This window comes from Choloepus didactylus, chromosome 6, assembly GCF_015220235.1.
Source record: "Choloepus didactylus isolate mChoDid1 chromosome 6, mChoDid1.pri, whole genome shotgun sequence".
Lineage (NCBI taxonomy): Eukaryota > Metazoa > Chordata > Mammalia > Pilosa > Megalonychidae > Choloepus > Choloepus didactylus.
This window is the reverse complement of record NC_051312.1, coordinates 92,168,453-92,191,151: the sequence shown is the minus strand read 5'-3', so window position 1 is coordinate 92,191,151 and position 22,699 is coordinate 92,168,453. Positions and strand designations below refer to the sequence as shown.

At 41.0% G+C, this 22,699-nt stretch overlaps 1 non-coding gene across 1 annotated transcript; it reads left to right on the top strand.

Moving 5' to 3' along the window:
• Nucleotides 1-22,336: 22,336 nt before the first annotated feature.
• Nucleotides 22,337-22,438, top strand: LOC119538986. The gene has a single exon (XR_005217761.1). It is a non-coding gene; the product is annotated as a U6 spliceosomal RNA (small nuclear RNA).
• The last annotated feature ends 261 nt before the right edge of the window (nucleotides 22,439-22,699 follow it).

Below are 22,699 nucleotides of genomic sequence, written 5' to 3'. Positions count from 1 at the left end.
TTTGCCTTCCCCACCAGAAAAGCTAACAAAAGTTCTGTAGCCATGTCCATGGCAGTAAAACCATACCTCGAGAACAGAAGGGGGCCAATGTAGTTCTTGTGTCCCGTCTGGTGTGGGAGCCTACATGGTTGACACAGGGAGCAAGAAGGGCACTCTTCAATGATGTCCACTAGCTGCTGGCAACAAGTACCTTTTATTGTTGGCAGGTGTCCCAAATGTCTTTCCACAAGTCTTGTTAGTTCAATAGCTACCTCAGGTGCAGCAACTTTAGCTGTTGAATCCTCTATATAGGACACTAATCTGAGAATCTCATGCTTGTCTGCATTCAGAGGACTTGTATTGAATATGCTGCACTGTAGCAGGTAAGCTTTCCATGTGGTCAGTGTGCTCAGCTGGGCACTGCCAGAGCATGGAAGCCATGTCGGTTATCTACCCCTGAATAGGGCTGGCCGTTTTCAAGGTGACTGGGCATTTTTGCATCAGTCCCTCCACTTGCAATAAGGTATTATATGCAGCACACAATTGCTTTTCCAGGGAGCTGTATCTCAGTTCTGCCCCTTTCCATAATGGTGACCAAAGCCAAGGGGCATTCGTTTAGAATGTTGCCTCTGCCACAGCCCCACCCAGAGCCAATATTAGTGCTGGCTACATCCAACTCACAGGGCAGGTCTGGATCTACGCCCTCCCAGTGCTTGTGCCTGTGCTGTTGCCCTTTTTGCCTTTTTAAATGCAGCCTGTTGGGAGGTGCTCCACACCCAAGGATAGCCTTTCCTAGTCAAGACACACAAAAGTTTTAACATTTGTGCTAAGTGAGGAACAAAGGTCTCCAATACCACAATGATCCCAATAAAGCCATTTGTTGCTTTGGTATTTGCAGTGTCGGGAAACATTGTACCTTAAAGAAAGTTACTGGTTAGTGGGACTTTACCACTTAGCCAAGTCCTTGGCCACAGACCATGGCAGATGGTCAGGCTATGTACATAGCCTTGGGGAAGCACAGTAAAAGTCCATTGTGGGCCTCTCCAGGAGAAGGCAAATGAAGGCAGGCATGATTTTCCTAGGGAGATACTAAAAAAAAAAGTTAACAAACATGACCTATTACGCAGCATTTTTCTATGCCTACCTTTTCTGATTTCCAGACCCAGTTAAAAAAAAATCATTTTTTTAATTTTTTAAACTACTCCTCCCCCATCTTTCTGCACCCAGCCCTTCCCCCATAGCTGCCTTAGGTGCTTAGGTCTTGAGGGCAGGGATAGGTGAGACAGAAAGAAAGAGACTTATCCTGTTGAACTTGGATTTGAAAGTTTTGAATCAGGAAGGTGGGATTTGGGAGTTTCTATGCCCTATGCCCTGCTGCCATAGGGAAATTCCAGGGGCAGTTTGTTTTCAATGTCCAGGTTTCTTTACAGTACTTATAGAACTGAAGCTTTAAACCTGCTGCAAAGAGGGTTTTTTTTTTTTTTTTAAATCTTCATTTTATTGAGATATATTCATATACCACGCAGTCATACAAAACAAATCGTACTTTCGATTGTTCACAGTACCATTACATAGTTGTACATTCATCACCCAAATCAATCCCTGACACCTTCATTAGCACACACACAAGAATAACAAGAATAATAATTAGAGTGAAAAAGAGCAATTGAAGTAAAAAAGAACACTGGGTACCTTTGTCTGTTTGTTTCCTTCCCCTATTTTTCTACTCATCCATCCATAAACTAGACAAAGTGGAGTGTGGTCCTTATGGCTTTCCCAATCCCCTTGTCACCCCTCATAAGCTACATTTTTATACAACTGTCTTCGAGATTCATGGGTTCTGGGTTGTAGTTTGATAGTTTCAGGTATCCACCACCAGCTACCCCAATTCTTTAGAACCTAAAAAGGGTTGTCTAAAGTGTGCGTAAGAGTGCCCACCAGAGTGACCTCTCGGCTTCTTTTGGATTCTCTCTGCCACTGAAGCTTATTTCATTTCCTTTCACATCCCCCTTTTGGTCAAGAAGATGTTCTCCATCCCACGATGCCAGGTCTACATTCCTCCCCGGGAGTCATATTCCACGTTGCCAGGGAGATTCACTCCCCTGGGTGTCTGATCCCACGTAGGGGGGAGGGCAGTGATTTCACCTTTCAAGTTGGCTTAGCCAGAGAGAGAGGGCCATGTCTGAGCAACAAAGAGGCATTCGGGAGGAGGCTCTTAGGCACAAATATAGGGAGGCCTAGCCTCTCCTTTGCAGCAACCGTCTTCCCAAGGGTAAAACCTGTGGTAGAGGGCTCAACCCATCAAACCACCAGTCCCCTATGTCTGTGGTCATGTTAGCAACCATGGAGGTGGGGTAGGCAAATACCCCTGCATTCTCCACAGGCTCCTCAAGGGGGCACTGCATCTTTTTTTTTTCCTTTTTTTTTTTTTTTTTAACTTTCCCTTCTTTTTTAAATCAACTGTATGAAAAAAAAAGTTAAAAAGAAAATAAACATACAATAAAAGAACATTTCAAAGAGACCATAACAAGGGAGTAAGAAAAAGACAACTAACCTAAGATAACTGCTTAACTTCCAACATGTTCCTACTTTACCCCAAGAAAGTTACATAATATAGCAACATTTCAGTGAACTTGTTCCTACTACATCCATCAGAAATTAACAGACCATAGTCATTTCTGGGCATCCCCAGAACGCTAAATAGCTTATCTGTTCTTCTTGGATTATTGTTCCCCCTTCCTTAATTGCTCTCTACTGCTAGTTCCCCTACATTCTACAATATAAACCATTTGTTTTACATTTTTCAAAGTTCACATTAGTGGCAGCATATAATATTTCTCTTTTTGTGCCTGGCTTATTTCGCTCAGCATTATGTCTTCAAGGTTCATCCATGTTGTCATATGTTTCACGAGATCGTTCCTTCTTACTGCCGTGTAGTATTCCATCGTGTGTATATACCACATTTTATTTATCCACTCATCTGTTGAAGGACATTTGGGTTGTTTCCATCTTTTGGCAATTGTGAATAATGCTGCTATGAACATTGGCGTGCAGATATCTGTTCGTGTCACTGCTTTCCGATCTTCCGGGTATATACCGAGAAGTGCAATCGCTGGGTCGAATGGTAACTCTATATCTAGTTTTCTAAGGAACTGCCAGACTGACTTCCAGAGTGGCTGAACCATTATACAGTCCCACCAACAGTGAATAAGAGTTCCAATTTCTCCACATCCCCTCCAGCATTTGTAGTTTCCTGTTTGTTTAATGGCAGCCATTCTAACCGGTGTTAGATGGTATCTCATTGTGGTCTTAATTTGCATCTCTCTAATAGCTAGTGAAGCTGAACATATTTTCATGTGTTTCTTGGCCATTTGTATTTCCTCTTCAGAGAACTGTCTTTTCATATCTTTTGCCCATTTTATAATTGGGCTGTCTGTACTATTGTCATTGAGTTGTAGGATTTCTTTGTATATGCAAGATATCAGTCTTTTGTCAGATACATGGTTTCCAAAAATTTTTTCCCATTGAGTTGGCTGCCTCTTTACCTTTTTGAGAAATTCCTTTGAGGTGCAGAAACTTCTAAGCTTGAGGAGTGCCCATTTATCTATTTTCTCTTTTGTTGCTTGTGCTTTGGGTGTAAAGTCTAGGAAGTGGCCTCCTAATACAAGGTCTTGAAGATGTTTTCCTACAATATCTTCTAGGAGTTTTATGGTACTTTCTTTTATATTGAGATCTTTGGTCCATTTTGAGTTAATTTTTGTGTAGGGGGTGAGGTAGGGGTCCTCTTTCATTCTTTTGGATATGGATATCCAACTCTCCCAGCCCCATTTGTTGAAAAGACCATTATGGCTCAGTTCGGTGACTTTGGGGGCCTTATCAAAGATGAGTCGGCCATAGATCTGAGGGTCTATCTCCGAATTCTCAATTCGATTCCATTGATCTATATGTCTATCTTTGTGCCAGTACCATGCTGTTTTGGCAACTGTGGCTTTATAATAAGCTTCAAAGTCAGGGAGTGTAAGTCCTCCCACTTCGTTTTTCTTTTTTAGCGTGTCTTTAGCAATTCGAGGCATCTTCCCTTTCCAAATAAATTTGATAACTAGCTTTTCCAAGTCTGCAAAGTAGGTTGTTGGAATTTTGATTGGGATTGCATTGAATCTGTAGATGAGTTTGGGTAGAATTGACATCTTAATGACATTTAGTCTTCCTATCCATGAACATGGAATATTTTTCCATCTTTTAAGGTCCCCTTCTATTTCTTTTAGTAGAGTTATGTAGTTTTCTTTGTATAGGTCTTTTACATCTTTGGTTAAGTTTATTCCTAGGTACTTGATTCTTTTAGTTGCTATTGAAAATGGTATCTTTTTCTTGAGTGTCTCTTCAGTTTGTTCATTTCTAGCATATAGAAACATTACTGACTTATGTGCATTAACCTTGTATCCCGCTACTTTGCTAAATTTGCTTATTAGCTCTAGTAGCTGTATCGTCGATTTCTCAGGGTTTTCTAGATATAAGATCATATCATCTGCAAACAATGACAGTTTTACTTCTTCTTTTCCAATTTGGATGCTTTTATTTCTTTGTCTTGCCGGATTGCCCTGGCTAGCACTTCCAGCACAATGTTGAATAACAGTGGTGATAGCGGGCATCCTTTTCTTGTTCCTGATCTTAGAGGGAAGGCTTTCAGTCTCTCTCCATTGAGTACTATGCTGGCTGTGGGTTTTTCATATATGCTCTTTATCATGTTGAGGAAGTTTCCTTCAATTCCTACCTTTTGAAGTGTTTTTATCAAAAAGGGATGTTGGATTTTGTCAAATGCTTTTTCAGCATCTATTGAGATGATCAATTGATTTTTCCCTTTTGACTTGTTAATGTGTTGTAATACATTGATTGATTTTCTTATGTTGAACCATGCTTGCATGCCTGGAATAAACCCCACTTGGTCATGGTGTATGATTTTTTTAATGTGTCTTTGGATTCGATTTGCAAGTATTTTGTTGAGGATTTTTGCATCTATATTCATTAGGGAGATTGGCCGGTAGTTTTCCTTTTTTGTAACATCTTTGCCTGGTTTTGGTATTAGATTGATGTTAGCTTCATAAAATGAGTTAGGTAGTGTTCCATTTTCTTCAATGTTTTGAAAGAGTTTGAGTAAGATTGGTGTCAGTTCTTTCTGGAAAGTTTGGTAGAATTCCCCTGTGAAGCCATCTGGCCCTGGGCATTTATTTGTGGGAAGATTTTTGATGACTGATTGGATCTCTTTGCTTGTGATGGGTTGGTTGAGGTCTTCTATTTCTTCTCTGGTCAGTCTAGGTTGTTCATATGTTTCCAGGAAATTGTCCATTTCCTCTACATTATCCAGTTTGTTGCCATACAGTTGTTCATAGTATCCTCTTATAATTTTTTTAATTTCTTCAGGATCTGCAGTTATGTCACCTTTTTCATTCATTATTTTGTTTATATGGGTCTTCTCTCTTTTTGATTTTGTCAGTCTAGCTAGGGGCTTGTCAATCTTGTTGATCTTCTCAAAGAACCAACTTTTGGTGATATTTATCCTCTCTATTGTTTTTTTGTTCTCTATGTCATTTATTTCTGCTTTAATCCTTGTTATTTCTTTTCTTGTATTTGGTTTAGGATTGGTTTGCTGTTCATTTTCTAGCTTCTTCAGTTGATCCATTAGTTCTTTGATTTTGGCTCTTTCTTCCTTTTTAATATATGCGTTTAGTGCTATAAATTTCCCCCTTAGCACTGCTTTTGCTGCATCCCATAGGTTTTGGTATGTTCTGTTCTCATTTTCATTCGTCTCTATATATTTAGCAATTTCTCTTGCTATTTCTTCTTTAACCCACTGATTGTTTAGGAGTGTGTTGTTTAACCTCCAGGTATTTGTGAATTTTCTAAGTCTCTGATGGTTATTGACTTCTAATTGTATTCCATTGTGGTCAGAGAATGTGCTTTGAATAATTTCAATCTTTTTAAATTTATTGAGGCTTGTTTTATGTCCCAGCATATGATCTATTCTGGAGAAAGTTCCGTGAGCACTAGAAAAGTATGTGTATCCTGGTGATTTGGGATGTAATGTCCTGTAGATGTCTGTTAAATCTAATTCATTTATCAGATTGTTTAGGTTTTCAATTTCCTTATTGGTCTTCTGTCTGGTTGATCTATCTATAGGAGAGAGTGATGTGTTGAAGTCTCCCAGAATTATTGTGGAAACATCAATTGCTTCCTTTAGTTTTGCCAGTGTTTCTCTCATGTATTTTGTGGCACCTTGATTGGGTGCATAGACATTTACGATTGTTATTTCTTCTTGCTGAATTGCCCCTTTTATTAGTATGTAGTGGCCTTCTTTGTCTCTCAAAACATCCCTGCATTTAAACTCTATTTTATCTGAGATTAATATTGCTACACCTGCATTCTTTTAGCTGTAGCTTGCATGAAATAATGTTTTCCATCCTTTCACTTTCAGTTTCTTTGTGTCCCTGTGTCTAAGATGAGTCTTTTGTATGCAACATATGGATGGCTCATTTTTTTTTGATCCATTCTTCGAATCTATATCTTTTAATTGGGGAGTTTAATCCATTTACATTCAACGTTATAACCGTGAAGGCATTTCTTGAATCAGCCATCTTATCCTTTGGTTTATGTTTGTCATATTTTTCCCCTCTGTCTATTAATATCCTTTATTGTACCCATACCGAATCTCTTTAGTACTGAACCTTTCTCCAAGTCTCTGTCCTTTCTTTGTTTCTCTGTCTGTAGGGCTCCCTTGAGTATCTCCAGTAGGGCAGGTCTCTTGTTAGCAAATTCTCTCAGCATCTGTGAAAAATTTAAGCTCTCCCTCAAATTTGAAGGAGAGCTTTGCTGGATAAAGTATTCTTGGCTGGAAATTTTTCTCACTCAGAATTTTTAATATATCGTGCCACTGCCTTCTTGCCTCCATGGTGGCTGCTGAGTAGTCACTACTTAGTCTTATGCTGTTTCCTTTGTATGTGGTGAATTGCTTTTCTCTTGCTGCTTTCAGAACTTGCTCCTTCTCTTCTGTGTTTGATAGTGTGATCAGTATATGTCTCGGAGTGGGTTTATTTGGATTTATTCTATTTGGAGTTCGCTGAGCATTTATGATTTGTGTATTTATGTTGTTTAGAAGATTTGGGAAGTTTTCCCCAACAATTTCTTTGAATACTCTTCCTAGACCTTTACCCTTTTCTTCCCCTTCTGGGACACCAATGAGCCTTATATTTGGACGTTTCATATTATCTATCATATCCCTGAGGTCCATTTCGATTTTTTCAATTTTTTTCCCCATTCTTTCTTTTATGCTTTCATTTTCCATTCTGTCATCTTCGAGGTCACTGATTCGTTGTTCAACTTCCTCTAGTCTTGTACTATGAGTGTCCAGAATCTTTTTAATTTGGTCAACAGTTTCTTTAATTTCCATAAGATCATCCATTTTTTTATTTAGTCTTGCAATGTCTTCTTTATGCTCTTCTAGGGTCTTCTTGATTTCCTTTATCTCCCGTACTATGGTCTCATTGTTCATCTTTAGTTCTTTGAGTAGCTGCTCTAGGTGCTGTGTCTCTTCTGGTCTTTTGATTTGGGTGCTTGGCTTGGGTTATCCATATCGTCTGGTTTTTTCATATGCTTTATAATTTTCTGTTGTTTTTGGCCTCATGGCATTTGCTGAACTTGATAGGGTTCTTTTAGGATTTGTAGACCAATTGAAGTCCTTATCTCTAATTTCTCAGATCTACAGCTTCGTGGAGTACACTTTCTCTAACTAACCAGCAGGTGGCGTCCACGAGCCACCTGTTCTCCACAAGCCAGTTCTCCCCTGCTTAGCCTTTTTGGTGAGTGGGGGAGTGAGTCTTGTGGGGTCCAATTGGTGTACCAAGCTTGCGTGTGTAGTTGGTGTTGCCTGCCCTGTATATGGGGCGTGTTTCTGGGCAGTCAGGGAGGGGGGGTGGCTCTAACAATCAAATCTCCCTGGTGATCCTAGAGTTTTAAAGCTGCTGCAATAGTCTAATCCTTCAGTTCAGTCCTGCCACAGTTTGTCTCTGCCACTGACCCACAAGTCCTTGGTATTGGCGTATGGCTCCTGAGACTTGCAAGTGGGCCCCTCTTCCAGGCCATGCACCCCAGGTCCTCTGTTGAGGGATGACTGTGCTATGTCACAGGTGAGTGCCCCCCAGGGCAGTTCTGGGCTGCTGGGCTGTGTAGGGAGGCTCCCAGTCTGCTGAAATGATGGCTGAAGGGGCTTTGTTAATTCACACTGCTCTACCTTCCCAACTCTGGGACAATCAGCTGAGGTTGCAGGGAAGGCTAATGTCCATGCCCAGTTTTGTGGAGTGTGCCTGTTATTTGAAGCACTTCCATCACACTGGGTTGTCTGGGGCAGTTCTGGGCTATGGGGCTGGCGATGGGGAGGAGTGTTTCCTGTTCACCAGGATGATGGCTGTGAGTGGACACCCCCCTTTTCTTGGGAAGTTGTGGTGTTTAGTGAATTTTCTCAGCCACTGGATTATTGCGTTTTGTCTCAGAGCTCTCCTAGTTCTGCTCTTGACTTGACCTGCCCAAATAGCAAGTCTTTGAAGCTTTCTGTATTGGGCTTCTTAGAGTAATTGTTTTAGAAAAAGAAAAAAGGATTAAAAAAAAAAAAACGAAAAAAAAAACGGGCCCTCCTCAGAGATCTAATGGGTTATTGAAATGCTAAGAGACAAAGCAACCAGGGCCATTAAGGAAAGGTCCACAGGGCAGAGAGATCAGCTTTTCTTCGGGATTTGCATATGCGCCTCAGGGCCCTTCCCCTTTCTATGTTCACCAGAACTCCAAAAATCTTCCGCTTTTATTTTGGAGTTTTTTGTGTTGTTTTTTTTCTATGCCTGTCTCCTCTCTGCTGGGCTGGCTGCTCTCAGATTCTCTGGTGTCTGGTCTCAGTCTATCTATGTTTGGAGTTTGGATCAGTAGAATGAGTTTCTGATAAGAGCTGCCACTGCAGTTCTCCCTTCTCCTTCCCGGAGCTGACAGCCCCTCCTCCCCCGGGACTGAGCCTGGCAGGGAGGGGCGCGGGTCCCCTGGCCGCAAAAACTTACAGATTTCGCTGATCTCAGCAGTTCCACGTTTTCATGAGTGTTGTATGAAGTATGCCCAAAGTCAGATTGCTCTGTGGTGTCCAGTCCACGCAGTTCCTGGCTTTCTACCTACTTTCCTGGAGGAGTAACTAAAACATACAGCTCACCAGTCTGCCATCTTGCCCCGCCTCCGGTTTTTGTTTGTTTGTTTGTTTGTTTGTTTGTTTTTTCTTTTGGGACTCCAGGGTACTAATATGTATATAAAAGCATTTATTTATTTTTAAGCAATTCAAATAGAGCTCTTTAAGAATTTTTGTTAATTTGTTATTACCATCCAGAGGTATAAGAATGTACATTAAACAAGCAGACCAAGACAACAATACATTGAACAGGCAGATAAGACCCAAATAGAAAGTTAGTCACAAGAAACAGAAATACTTTTGAGAGGGGCAAATAGAGGATTGAATATACATCATTTCATCCCATTTTTACCCTTTTTCAGAACAATTCTAATACCATGTTCTTTTTTTAAAATTCAATTTTATTGAGATATATTCACATACCATGAGTACAAGGTATACAGTTGTTCACAGTGCCATTATATAGTTGTGCATTCATCACCAAAATTAATTTTTGAACATTTTAATTACCACACACACAAAAACAACCATAATAAAAATTAAAATGAAAAAAGAGCAATTAAGGTAAAAAAGAACACTGGGTGCCTTCCCCCACCCCCATTTTTCTACTCATCCATCCATACACTGGACAAAGGGGAGTGTGGTCCATATGGCTTTCCCATTCACATTGTCACCCCTCATAAACTACATTATTATGCAATCATCTTCAAGATTCATGGGTTCTGGGTTGTAGTTTGATAGTTTCAGGTATCCACCACCAGCTACCCCAATTCATTAGAACCTAAAAAGGGTTGTCTATATTGTGTGTAAGAGTGCCCACCAGAGTGACCTCACGGCTCCTTTTGGAATCTTTCTGCTACTGAAGCTTATTTTGTTTCCTTTCACATCCCCCTTTAGGTCAAGAAAATTTTCTCCATCCCACAATGCTGGGTCTCGATTCCTCCCTGAGAGTCATATTCCACATTGCCAAGGAGATTCACTCCCTGGGTGTCTGATCCCATGTAGGGGGGAGGGCAGTGATTTCACCTGCCAAGTTCATACCTTGTTCTATTGTAACCAAGAAGTTGGGATTTGAGGACTGATTATGATTCCTGAATCATCATATAGATATTCCTTTTTACTTTCTGGTATATTAGAATAGACAGAGGGAAATATCTGAAACCTGAACCATAATCCAGCTGCTTTGATCTCTGATAATGATTGTATAGCCTTTATCTTGTGCCCTTTTGATTGTAAAAACCTTGTGAGGAAACTTCACTTGTACCCATTTATCCAGGTTTTTTTACTTTAAATTTTTATGATCACCAAAGTCAGCCCCTAATGTTTATTAATGAAGGGTCTTGGGTCAGCCCAGAATGAACCCATCCCAAGTCCAAAGTTATCCGGATAACTGAAGCTGGATCTAACCAAAATTGGCCTGCCTGACATGTGCAGTAGCTTAGACTTTAACTACAAGTCACCTATACCTCATTAGAATACTAAAAATCATGCCCATCATCATATTAAGGCTGCTATTTTCTTACACACATTCTGTGACTAAGCATGTAATGAATCTGCAATAATTAGATCACTTCTAATTACATCATCTGGGGCCATTGTACTCATTATCCTAAAACCTGCCCATCTTTTGATAATACAAAACTATCAGAATTGTTGCAGTTTGGGGAGACAAATTTTGGACTGACAGGCCATCTGCTCTCCTGCTTCACGCCTAGCAATAAAACTCTTTCTCTCTTTGAAGTCCCAGTGTCTCAGAAATTGGTCATTTGAGCACATTGGGCAAGAGAATCCACCACCTTGGTCTGGTAACACTTTCCATAGAGCCATTTCTTTCTTGATTTTAAATCATATTGAGGTCAGATTGTGTTATAGAAATAAATGTTTTTCTCATAGGCTCTTAACCAAAATATTTCCAGTTTTTTTTTTTTTTTTTTTAATTCAGCCAAAAGGTTCCCATTCTTCCTCTCCTTTCTCTTCCAAGGAGGAGTCTATGGGGTCCCATGCTTTGGGGTTCTATCCTGGAAGTAGCTAAAATTCTCTGGACTGGAGCACAAGGCAACTTACAGGCTTTGACTCCTGCATATCTGCATGCCAGAGCCTCTAGCTGATCATCCACTCAGAGCAAGCAGTCGGAGAGTCCTTCATTTCAGCCAGGGCAAGGCACATCTCTCTCTCTAGTTTTCCTTTCTCTTTTAAACAGCGGTGTGCTATCTGTTGAAAAGCACTTTGCAACTCCGCCGGAGTTTTCAGGGCATCCTCATACTCTTGTGGCAGTCCCCATTCACCTAGAAGGGCAGCCACCCCTCCCCACATGGATCATATGGGACAATTTGGGACACCCCCCCCCCACCATGGACTCTCCCTTCCTATAGAATTCATGCCTGCTATGGCCAGCAGCTCTTAGATCCAGCTGGCTGTGCTTGCCAATTGTCACAACCCAGCTTAGCCCTAGGACCAAGAACATGCCAGGCACAAAGTCAGACATGAGTTTAATAAGGGAGTCATGGTTCCACAGCGGCCACGGGCCAGGAAACATGGAAGTTAGCATTCCGCAAAAGCAGGGGGTGCCAGAAGGTGGTTTCTAAGGGTTAGGACAAGGAGGGTGTAAGAACAGAGTTTTGTCAGTGTCTTGTGACACAAAGATGTGGAGATTATTATCAATAGTGATCAGGAGAGGGGAGTTTCAGTGCTTTGTTAACAACACATTTTTTTCCTTCCTGTGGAGATCTGATGACTTTTGACATCTGTCCTGGTCAAGGAGGTGGCTATGTGAAATCACTATGGAGGGGAGGTGGGCCCTGGGCCTCCACAATTAAGTACTAAGGAATAGCAGCAGCAAGAATGAAAAATAAGTTTCTGTAGATTTATTTTATATGTGTTATCACTGGTTAGCACATAATAATCGATCTATTTCCAGGAATAGTCTAATACAGAGGGCCCATAGGAGAACCTTGTTCTCCTATAGAAAATCACTTTGAGAAGCAATTGGAAAAAAAAAAAAAAAGAAGCAATTGATTCATTCATCTTTTCTTTGATGAATTACTGCCTTGACCTGGGCCAGAGGGCCCTGCCAACATTCTACCCTGCTTTAAAAGGCCTTCCTTGAAATTTTCTAAGTTCCTCTTTGTTGGCCAGGACAGGCCAGGGCCAGTAGTGTTCTCCAGACCAGGACTCACATAGGCCCTGGATCCACTTTCTCCCCTTCAGGTGCTCTCCAACCTTCTTCTCATTGGATAGGTCAACAAGATGTCCCGAGGAGCTCTCAGACTTGTGCCTATGGGGGTATCCAAGAGCCAAAAAAATGACCTGGTGAGTGGACCTTCTGCTGGCCAGTGCAATATTTCTTTTGAAGGATCATGTGATACTGGTCCACCAGGATGGTACTGACACAGATTTTGTGTGGCTCAATCAGGTACAGGATGAGCTGAACTTTGGGCTTGAGCTGAACATGTGGGCCTACGCATTGACTCTTTTTCATACATTTTTTAAAATATAGAAGTTGTTAAAAGAATATTATTATAATCAAACTATTAACTATAGTACTTATTTTACATTAGGGTTCACTGTTTGTGTTGTACAGTCCTATGGTAGTCATGGGTGCATTGACTCTTACTCTTCTGTGTTCTGACCATGATGGCACCTCCTATTTATAGTACCCAAGGGTGACAATTGTAGGGGCAGGCATCTTCCACCCTGTATGACCCCTACTGCTGGCATCCAGGGCAGTCACCTCACTCCCTCTGCAAGGTCCACGCCTCTTGTCAGACAGTCATCCAAGCATCATTGCACTTAGCTCCTCTGAAAGCTTTTGAAACTGCTGCTTGGCAACATCAATAGACCCTTCAAATGGACTGATCTCTTGCCTCCAATCAATTTGGTGATTTTGTGCTCCCTCGGGTTGGCTTTAAGTCTTGACAGACAATGAACATTCCTTATGCCAATGGGCCACTCATCTATTCTCTTCACTGATGGAAGGAAGAGCTATGATCAACATTGAAAGAGATCACATTCTAAGAATGCAGTGATTGCTACTTAAAGAGTGCAAGATAGGTGGAGAACCTAAGATGGCGGCTAGGAGAGACAGGGCAAAAAAACACCTCTGTGAAAAATACTAGATAAAAGCCAAAAAATGACCCAGAACACCAGTTCCAGTGATGCACCAGCTGGGCAAGTTCTGCTAAATCCACAAGGACCATGCACTTGGTGAAACTGGGAGTCTGTGTTCTGAAATGAGTCAGTAAGCTTGCTGAATACCTGGTAGCCACACTGAGATGTGGGGAAAATGTGGGTTGGTGCTTGGAGGCAGGCTAGTTCTTTTTTAAAAACCCCAAAAGTGGCTGCAGATACGGCAGTGAGAACTACACAGTGAAGTGCGGCAGGAACGGGCTGTGCGAATGCCTAAATATCTGGCATGGAAGATAGCCTTTCACACACCCACTGCTAATTGTCTCGGTGCGAGGAAGGCAGAGGTGAGCCAAAAGGGGAAAATAACCATGCTCCTTGCAGCCATCTTCCTGGTGGGCTGAGAACACTCCTGCCCGCGCTGGTGCCACAGCCCAGAGCCACGCCAAAAAACCCAGTGTGACAGGAACTGTTTCTAGCAATACGCACACACGTCACAACATCGGGCATGGACAATAGCCTTTCGCGCACCCACAGCTAATTGTCCCAGAGCTGAGAAGGCAGAGCTGTGCAAAAAGAGGGAAATTAACACGCCCCATACAGCCATCCTTACAGCAGGCTGGGAATGCACCTACATGGCCCGGCGGCCCAGAACTTCCCTTGAAGGATGGTGTGCACTTGTGATGTAGCACAACCTTCCTTCAGCAGAGGCCCTAGAAGGGCACAGCTTGGAAGAGGGACCCACTCGGAAATCCCAGGGACCATATGCCAATACCAAGGACTTGTGGGTCAGCAGCAGAGACAATCTGTGGTGAGACTGAAATGAAGGCTTAGACTCTTTCAACAGTCTTAAATCTCCAGGAACACCTGGGAGGTTTGATTATTAAAGCTGCCCTCCTTCCCTAATCGCTCAGACACACGCCCCATATTCACAGCGGACAGCACCAACAACTCACCCAAACTTGGTGCACCAATTGGACCCCACAAGAATCAGATCCCCACACACCACAAAGACAAAATTGGGGAGAACTGACTTGAGGGGAATAGGTGACTTGTGGATCTCATCTGCAGGTTAGTTAGAGAAAGTATATGCCACCAAGCTGTAGATCTAACAAATCAGAGATTAGTCTTTGAATAATCCTGCATATCCTAAAAGAACGCTATCAAATAAAGCAAATGCCAAGAGGCCAAAAGCAACAGAAAATTTTAAAGCATATGAAAAAAACAGACGATATGGATAACCCAAACCCAAACACCCAAATCTAAAGATTAGAGGAGGCACAGTACTTGGAGCAATTAATCAAAGAACTAAAGACAAGCAACGAGAGCATGGCAAAAGATATAAAGGACATGAAGAAGATCCTAGAAGAGCATAAAGAAGAAATTGCAAGAGTAAACAAAAAAATATATGGTCTTATGGAAATAAAAGAAACTGCTGACTAAATTAAAAAGATTCTGGATACTCGTAGTACAAGACTAGAGGAAGCTGAACAATGAATCAGTTACCTTGAGGACCACAGAACAGAAAATGAAAGAACAAAAGAAAGAATGGGGAAAAAATTGAAAAAATTGGAACGGACCTCAGGGATATGATAGATAAAATAAAACATCCAAATATAAGACTCTTTGGTGCCTCAGAAGGGGAAGAGAAGGGTATAAGTCTAGAAAGAGTATTCAAAGAAATTGTTGGGGACAACTTTCCAAACCTTCTACACAATATAAATACACAAAGCATAAATGCCCAGTGAATTCCAAATAGAATAAATCCAAATAAACCCATTCCAAGACATATTCTGATCACACTGTCAAATACTGAAGAGAAGGAGCAAGTTCTGAAAGCAGCAAGAGAAAAGCAATTCACCACATACAAAGGAAACAACATAAGTCTAAGTAGTGACTACTCAGCGGCCACCATGGATGCGAGAAGGCAGTGGCATGACAAATTTAAAATTCTGAGAGAGAAAAATTTCCAACCAAGAATACTTTATCCAGCAAAGCTCTCCTTCAAATTTGAGGGAGAGCTTAAATTTTTCACAGACAAACAAATGCTGAGAGATTTTGCTAATAAAAGACCTTCCCTACTTCAGATGCTAAAGGGAGCCCTACTGACAGACAAACAAAGAAAGGAGAGAGAGATATAGAGAAAGCTTCAGTACTAAAGAGATTCAATATTGGTTCATTAAAGGACAATAAGAGAGAGAGGGAAAAACTATATCTGACAAACATAAACCAGAGGATAGGATGGCTGATTCAAGAAATGCCCACAAAGTAATAACATTGAATGTAAATGGATTAAACTCCCCAGTTAAAAGATATACATTGGCAGAATGTATCAAAAAATATGAACCATCAATATGTTGCATGCAAGAGACTCATCTTAGAAACAGGGACACAAAAATTGAAAGTGAAAGGATGGAAAAAAATATTTCATGCAAGATACAGCCAAAAGAAAGCAGGAGTAGCAATATTAATCTCAGATAAAACAGACTTTAAATGCAAGGATGTTATGAGAGACAAAGAAGGCCACTACATACTAGTAAAAAGGGCAATTCAACAAGAAGAAATAACAATCATAAATGTTTATGCACCCAATCAAGGTGCCACAAAATACATGAGACAAACACTGGCAAAACTAAAGGAAGCAATGGATGGTTCCACAATAATTGTGGGAGACTTCAACACATCACTCTCTCCTATAGATAGATCAACCAGACAGAAGATCAATAAGGAAATTGAAAACCTGAACAATCTGATAAATGAATTGGATTTAACAGACATATATAGAACATTACATCCCAAATCACCAGGATACACATTCTTCTCTAGTGATCACAGAACTTTCTCCAGAATAGACCATATGCTGGGACATAAAACAAGCCTTAATAAATTAAAAAAAAATGAGAGTATTCAAAGCACATTCTCTGACCACAATGGAATACAATTAGAAGTCAATAACCGGATTCTGAGAAGATGGTGGCATAGAAAGAAGTGGATGACTTAGTCTCCCCCAGAACAATTCATAAATGAACAAAAAACCAGTAAATAACCTGGAATGGTAGCGGGGAGACAAACGTGACAGTACACTCAACTTCCACCGACATGAATTGGGAGGAATGCCCGAGATCACAGCATAAAATCTGTAAGTAAAATTGCGGACCCGCGCTGAGAGCCGAGAACCTAGAGCCGGGAGCCCCCCCACCCACGGAAGCCGTGCCATGCACTTTCTCAGCCCAGCTCCAAGTGAGCTTTTAATAATAACTGCTCAATACAGACAGTGAATCCTCAACAAGCAGACAGAGGCTTTTGGTGACAACTGACCTTGGGAGAATCGGGGGAAATATTCTGTCTCTCGCTCTCTCTCTGTGGAGAAAACCTCAGCTGCTCTCAGCCCACAGGGTGTTGCAGTAAAGACAGCCTCACACATTCTGCATTCTGAAACGAGCTGAGAGCCCCGCGGCACAGCCAAGTGGCCCAGGGCTTCCCTAGAGGGACGGCACACACTGATGACATAGCACGGCATCTCGCTCGGCTGAGGGAGGGTCGCAGCTGGGAGGGGAGATCCGCTCGGAGAACCCAGGGGCGCTACGCCAAGTCCAGTGGTTTATGGGACACTGAGAGAGAGCTGCCCTTCCTCCCTGACCACCTGTGTGTGCACCCCACATTCAGGGTGGGCGACTCCAGCGGCGCGCCCAGGCTGAGCTCTCCAACTGAACACACAAGAATCATTTCCCCACACTACACGGGAAAAAAGGTTGAGAACTGACTGGAGGGATGTAGGTGGCTCACAGATGCCATCTGCTGGTTACTTAGAGAAAGTGTACGTCACCAAACTGTGTCTCTGAAAAATTAGATTGATATACTTTTTTTTTTGATACAACTTGAAAGAACCCTATCAAGCAAAACAAATGCCAAGAGGCCAAAAACAACAGAAAATCTTAATGCATATGATAAAACCAGATGATACGGAGAATCCAGCTCCAAACACACAAATCAAGATTTCGGAAGAAACATTATACCTCACAAAATTAATTAAAGAACTACAATCAAAGAACAAAAACATGGCAAAAGATTTAAAGGACATCAAGAGGACCATGGCCCATGATATAAGCACCATAAAAAAAGACCCTAGAAGAGCATAAAGAAGACATTGCAAGAGTAAATAAAAAAATAGAAAATCTTATGGAAATGAAACTGTTGGCCAAATTAGAAAGACTCTGGATATTCACAATACAAGACTAGAGGAAGCTGAACAACATCTCAGTGTCCTAGAAATCCACAGAACAGAAAATGAAAGAACAAAAGAAAGAATGGAGAAAAAAATTGAAAAAAATCACAATGGATCTCAGGGATATGACAGATAAAATAAAATGTCCCTTAAGATTCATTGGTGTCCCAGAAGGGGAAGAGACGGGTAAAGGTCTAGAAAGTATTCAAAGAAATTGTTGGGGAAAACTTCCCCAACCTTCTACACAATATAAACACACAAAGCATAAATGCCTAGCGAACTCCAAATAGAATAAATCCAAATAAACCCACCCCAAGACATATTCTGATCAGACTCTCAAATACTGAAGAGAAGGAGCAAGTTCTGAAAGCAGCAAGAGAAAAGCAATTCACCACATACAAAGGAAACAATATAAGACTAAGTAGTGACTACTCAGTGGCCACTATGGAGGCGAGAAGGCAGTGGCATGACATATTTAAAACTCTGAGAGAGAAAAATTTCCAGCCAAGAATACTTTATCCAGCAAAACTCTCCTTCAAATTTGAGGGAGAGCTTAAATTTTTCACAGACAAACAAATGCTGAGAGACTTTGCCAATAAAAGACCTGCCCTACTTCAGATACTAAAGGAAGCCCTACCAACAGAGAGACAAAGAAAGGAGAAAGAGATATAGAGAATTTTAACAGACATATATAGTACCTTACATCCCAAATCACCAGGACACTCATTTTTCTCTAGTGATCACAGATCTTTCCCCAGAAGGGACCATAAGCTGGGACATAAAACAAGCCTCAAGAAATTAAAAAAAAAAAATTGAATATACTCAAAGAACATTCTCCAAACACAATGGAATACAAATAGAAGCCAATAATTTTTTAACTATAACTCCACTATTTACTTCCTACATGATAAAAAATACACAAACTCTAAGGACAAATCAATGGTTTTGAACTCAATGTAAAATATGTAATTTTAGACAACTATATAAAGGTGGGGGAATGAAGGAGCATAGGAACATAGTTTACGTGCCCTATTGAAGTGAAGGTGGTATCAAAGAAAAACAAGATTGATAGGGATTTAAGAGGTTAATTTTAAGCCCCACAGTAAACACAAAGAAATTATCAGAGAATATAACCATAGAGATGAAAAGTAGAGTTTGGGTTAAGAGAAAAGGGGGAAGGGGAAATGGGAAGTTAAGAAAGGAGTGTAGGGTTGCTGTTTGAGGTGAGGGGAAATTTCTAGTAATGGATGGTGGGAAAGAGCATAACATCATTCTAAATGTGATTAATCCCACTAATGGAAGGCTAGGAAAGGGGTGGAATAGTAAGATTTAGGCTGTATATATGTTTCCACAATTGAAAAAAGAAAAAAAAAAAAAACACAGTCTAACTAGACAATTGAATGCTAAGGATGAACTTGGATGGGATTGGAGGGTGGAGGACAGGTGGCTCGAAGGGACACAGTTGAGACATAAAGAAAAGGAAATATAGAATGTAAGCATTGTATCATTGTTGAATCTCTTATACTTCTTAGCTGTGCTTAATGGAATTACATAAAAGAATGTTCTTGTTCATGGGAAGTACATACGTGAATTATAGTGTATGTTCAAGGATGTGTGCAGCTAACTCTCATATATTCAGAAGACAGAGAAATATATGATGGATGATAGGGAGGGAAAGAAATAGTGATGTGACAGCATGTTAAAGTTGGTGAATTGAGCTATCGGGGGAGGGGTGTCAGGGTATGATGGAATTCTGTGTATGGAGCTAGTATTGTTTTTGCAACTATTCATGTAACTTTGAATTTATTTCAAAATAAAAAAAAAAAAAAAGAAGTCAATAACCATCAGAGACTTAGAAAATTCACAAACACCTGGAGGTTAAACAACACACTCCTAAAATAGATGGTTTATGGTGTGGAGTGTGGGGGAGCTAGCGATGGAGAGCGATTAATGAAAGGGGAAAGATGGCCCAGTAGGAACAGATAGGCTATTGTAGGTGAGTTTGGCGTTCTGGGAATGCCCAGGAATGTCCATGGTTTGTAGATTTCTGGTGGGTATGGTAGGAAGAAGTTCACAGAAATGTTGCTAAAGTAGTTGTTTTGGGTTAGTTGTCTTTTTCTTGCTCCCTTGTTATGTTTCTTTGAAATTTTTTTTATTGTATATCTTTAAAAAAATTTTTTTATATAGTTAATTTTTAAAAAAAGAGTTAATTTAAAAAAAAAATGAAAAAAATATGCAGATCCCCCTTGAGGAGCTGGTGGAAAATGCGGGGGTGTTGGGCTTCCCCACCTCGATGGTTGCTGATGTGGTCACACTGGCAGTTTGATGGGCTGAGCCCTCTACCACGGGACTTGACCTTGGCAAGACTGTTGCTGCAAGGGAGAGGCTAGGCCTCCCTATAATTGTGCCTAGGAGCCTCCTCCCAAATGCCTCTTTGTTGCTCAGATGTGGCCCTCTCTCTCTAGCTAAGCCAACTTGGCAGGTGAAATCACTGCCCTCCCCACTACGTGGGATCTGATGCCCTGGGGAGTGAATCTCCCTGGCAGCGTGGAATGTGGCTGCCGGAGAGGAATCTAAACCCGGCATCATGTGATGGAGAACATCTTCTTGACCAAAGGGGGGATGTGAAAGGAAATTAAATAGGCTTCAGTGGCAGAGAGATTCCAAGAGGAGCCGAGAGGTCACTCTTGTGGGCACTCTTATGCACAATATAGACAACCCTTTTTAGGTTCTAATGAATTGGAATAGCTAGCAGTAAATACCTGAAACTATCAAACTACAACCCAAAACCCATGAATCTTGTAGACAATTGTATAAAAATGTAGTATATGAGGGGTGACCATGTGATTGGGAAAGCCATATGGATCACACTCCCCTTTGTCCAGTTTATGGATGGAGGAGTAGAAAAATGGGGGTGGGGGGGGTGGAGAAGAAAGAAGGGCACCCAGTGTTCTTTTTTGCTTTGGTTGTTCTTCTACACTTTGGTTTTTATTCTTGTTGTTTTTGTGTGTGTGGTAATGAAAATGTCAAAAATTAATTTTGGTGATGGATGCACAGCTGTGTGGTAGTGCTGTGGACAACTGAATGTGCGCTTTGTTTTGTATGACTGCATGGTGTGTGAATATATCTCAATAAAAATGAATTAAAAAAACAGAGTGCAAGAGAAAATGTGGTTGGAAGATGTGTTTATGTGTTTATGCTATGAAATCCCAAACGGTAATTTAATGTGACCAGGAAACGAATGATCATCTACGTGTCTCAACAGACTCTAGGTAAAACCTGCATTTGTGATCATCATCAATGAAGCACAACTACAACTTCATGATTGGAAGCATGGGCAGCATGATGGAGGATGCAGTGTCAAGGTATCATGACTAAATGGTTTTAGAAATCAGCAGAGGCAAGAAGATCTGCATTGTTTCAATGCAAACATGATCCAAAGAGTCATGGCATTGTGTGTCAGAACAGCGTTGCTACTTTTTCACGAGTGGGAGATATGAAATTAGCCTGGAATTGTATGTTTGACAAGAAGGAACATAAAGAGATGGTTCCTGGACCCCCAAACAGGAAGAAATGATTCCTGGACACTATACTACAAAGACTCTTCACATTCACTGACCAGACAATAAACAAATATATAAATTCCCCTTCTTGGCCCATTATTATAAATCTCTATCAATACACTGCTATACCTAACATTAGCTCATGAATTTATAATATATTTTAAACCATATTGTTTATATACACAGTTCCATAACACACACACACACACACACACACACATATTTAATGAAGGCCTCACACACCCGAGGACAGTGGTTCTCAATTGAGGGGAGATGGGGTTGTTTGCCCCCAGGGGACATTTGACATTGTTTGGAGTGTCTTTTTGTTGTTGCAATTTGTGGGGTGGTACTGCTGGCATCTGGTGGGTAAAGGCAAGGGTGCTGTGGAACATCCTGTAATGCACAGGACAGTCCCCCGCAACAAAGGATTATCCCAAAAGGTCAACAGTACAGAGGCTGAGAATCCCTGCCCTAAGGGCAGCCCTGCTAGTGAACTCCTGCCTAGGCTAACCCATTCCCCCAGAGCACTGTTTTTCAAAAGAGGCCTCAGACAGCACCCCTGCACTGGACTCACGTGGGGTGTCCTTTAAGATGCTGACATATTGACCTACCTCAGACCTCTGTGGATGGGGTCCTGAAATATACATTTTCCAGAAGTTTCCCAGTGGCTTTTCCAAAAGTGGGAACTAGTGTTCCAGAAAATTTCCCTTGGTCAAAATAGAGATGGGTTTGGTTCCCTTACCTGGAGAGTGTGTTCATTTTCCCAACAAATATTAATTGAATGCCTATTCTGTGCCAGGCACTGTTCTAGGTTCTAGGGACAGATAAAGTCCCTGACTTCAGGGTACTTAGAGTCTACATGGGACAGGGGGTCAGAAAATAAACAATAAATATATAATATGACAGATGGTAAGAAATGCTATAAACTAAAACCAAGCAGGGTAAAGGCAGTAGAGGATGACTGGAATTTTGTGTGTTTGTGTTATTTTATACGGTTATATATAGTTATAAAGTGTTGAGGAAGTTCTCTTTAAAGTGATATTTGAGTGGAAATTTGTGGAAGTGGCAAACCATGTGGCTATCTGGGGGAACCTTTCAGGAAAAGGGAGCAGCAAAAGGGAGGCCAGAGGGAGAGCAGGGTGAGCAAGGGGGAGAGTGGTGGGAAACGAGGTCAGGGATGGGGTGAGACGTGTGTGTGAGGTCAACCCTCGGTCACAGTGAAAGGGTCAGGGATGTGCTCACTTTGGTGGGACATATACTAAAATTGGAATGATACAAAGATCAGCATGGCCCCTGAGCAAGGATGACACACAAATTCATGAAACGTTCCATATTTTACCATAACGTTTTTTGAAATTTGTTCTGTAGCTACTCATTAAATTGTACTTTGAAAGCTATCACCTTTCTGCATATATGTTATGTTCCACAATAAGGCAATAACTACAATTGTAGAATTGCAACCCATAATATATTTTGAAAATTGCTCTCTACTTGTTAAATTGAACTTTGAAAGTTATCACTTTTCTGTATATATGTTACATTTCACAATAAAAAATGTAAAAAAAAAGTCAAAAAAAAAAAAAAGAAAAAGACTAAAAA